Genomic DNA, 2791 nt, shown 5'->3' with positions numbered 1-2791 from the left:
GGAAAGGTGTGAGCCCGACCCTCCTCCCTACCCACCCGGTTAACCCTATCAGCGACGACGGCCTGCCGAGGACCAAAGGAGAAGAAAGGAGCCTTCTGCGTGTTTTAATTGGGTATGCCCCCACCTATTTCAAAAGGGATAAAAAGCTAAAAGGGCAGATCAAATAATAGAGGATGCCTCAGGTTTGAGAAGCAAAATCAGAACAAGCTTGAAAGAGTAAGATGAAACAAAGGGTTAATGCCATTTATCCATTGTCCAGACTAAAAACTTGTGTTCCGAAAATGAAATTTTTCCCCCCTCCCGTTTGCCAAAATAATAGTTCAGCCTCTGGCTTTAAATATTTCCTCTTTTGGGAATCTCCAAACACCATCCTCTAACTTAACAGGCGACTTTCTGTAGCCCTTCTTCCGAAAGAAAGATAATTTGAGGGGGCTCTGAGGAACGCCCTCCCTCCAGACATCAATGCCCTTTCTAACCATAGTTTGAAATCCCAAACATGGAGGTTCCTGTGGAGTTAGGGCTGTGGAAGCGTTAAAACAATGCATGTCGATTTATTAGTACCTTTAAGTGAACCGGTTTAGGTGGGCAATTAGGTACTTGGTTACAAAAGACAGTAGCTGCTGGTGACCAAGAGTGGGGCCACCTCTGGAACCAGATTTCTGTATTAGCTGCAGTTTCCTGAGCAAGTCACTCAATCTCCCTTGCTCAATGTTCTCATCTGTTAAATGGGAATAATGGCAATTACATGCTAGGATTATTGTATTAAAATGAACTTTTATATTTAAAGTGTTTAACAGAGGGCCTGACACAGGTGCAAGCCTTTCTATAAAGGTGCTGTGAGAAAAGGCCCCAAAAGGGCTGAAACTGGAGAAGGAGCCTTTGCTGAAGCACAGGAAAGAGAGAGAGGACTAGACTAGCCAGTTCCAACCTCTGCTCCCTTGAACCCAGGACTGGCATCAGTGAGCTCCAGGCCCTACCATCTAAAGAAGAACTCAAGTCTATTGCATTCTCTTTCAAAACTTAGTAAATTATCTTAAATTCAGAATTACTTTGAAAAAATTACTAAAGAAAATTAAGAGTATTAGAAAAAAACATACTCTTTTCACTTTTTAAATATTTCAGGTTACCATCCCCAACCAAACTCCACAGAAGCTCAGACAAGAAACTAACCTGGGGAGAGCAGCTTCCTGGAACCCAGAGGCAGGCATTTGAGAGAGGTTAGCGAGAAGCCTTATCAGATTGCTGAGGGGTGGGTGGGTTTTGGCTGATTTGTAAATCTGCTTCTTCTCCTACAAGTTCTTCCCTTGGTGAAAAGATAACGATCTTTTAGGATTATGGCAGAGCTTTTCAGAGGCAAGAAAGGCCAACTGAAATTTGGAACTTGATGGACTCATAGCTAAGGGGATATTAGGTAATTGAGAGAAAGAAGAATAATAAAACAATGCCACATTCTCCATGAACTTTTCCCAAATTCCCATCTTCTTTATCATTCCAATAACTTTTTTCTACAACATTTTAATCATAAAAATTTTCAAACTTAAAGTTGAAAGATTTTACAGTAAAGACTGATATAGCCACCACCTAGATTCTCCTGTTAACATTGTATTATACTTGCTTTATCACATCTATACATTGTACCTTTTGTTTCCCTTCCTTAAGTGACTTACTACAAACTGGTTTACACATTTCTTGCTTTGTTTGTCTGTCTTTATTTTCTATCCTAGCACCTAAAACAGTTTCTGACACATAGCCTTAGGGAGTAAAGAGACACCATACTTCATTTCTACATTCTTAAGGCCCACAGAACAGAATAACTGCGGGTAGGAGGCACTCACACAATACATGTTTGTTGAGTACTGGATGAATGAATGAACAAATATGAAAGAGGTAAGAAAATGTGCTGTGCTGTACTTAGTCGCTCGGTTGTGTCCGACTCTTTGTGACCCCATGGACCTCAGGAGCCTGTCAGGCTCCTCTGTCCATGGGGATTCTCCAAGCAAGAATACTGGAGTGGATTGCCATGCCCTCCTCCAGGGGATCTTCCCAACCCAGGGATCGAACCCAGGTCTCCCACGTTGCAGACAGATTTTTTACCCGCTGAGCTACCAGGGAAGCCCAAATACCAACAAGTAAATATCACTTCCACCATTTTGGAAGAAAATGTGGTTTTCCCTAGATTGCATTTATGTGGTTACTATTATTTCTGAATGTTCTGTTTTCCTGTCATTCCAAGTAACTGTCTACGTCTAATCCTAGTATGTGCATCTGTTAACTAGTGGAACTAACTCCTTAACTGAGCTAACTCATTACACTTATCTGCACCCTGTTTAATAATAATAATAATATTTGACATGAGTTAATATACATAAAAGTGCTCTGAAAAAAACAAAAGCTATCTATAAAGGCCTAATCCAGCTGCTCTCTGCACTCCCTGTTTTCACTTTGCTATTTTCTTTTTTTCTGTTTGTCCCTAGGGCAGGCTCACCTACACAGAAGGAAGTTCCCCTGTCCATTTAAATTATTAAAAATATTCTCAGCACTGGTGACCTCAACAAGGACTTCTGCATCTTTGCTTTCTATAAAGCAAGGTAGGCTGTCTGTGCTATTCCCTGTGCTGTGTCATCCTCTCTCGGGAGCCTGGTCACCAAATCCCACAGCTTAGGATGTTCAAATCACGTTTGAGCCTCCTGCAGCAATTACACTGCAGATTCTGGATTAAGTGATTTCCAGATGCCCTCCTTCCCCTCCCACTAAGAAGAAAAAAAAAAAAAAATCAAATGTTTTCAATAAA

This window comes from Bison bison, unplaced genomic scaffold (genome assembly GCF_000754665.1).
Source record: "Bison bison bison isolate TAMUID 2011002044 unplaced genomic scaffold, Bison_UMD1.0 scf7180017864305, whole genome shotgun sequence".
NCBI lineage: Eukaryota > Metazoa > Chordata > Mammalia > Artiodactyla > Bovidae > Bison > Bison bison.
Note: the sequence above shows the minus strand (reverse complement) of the source record.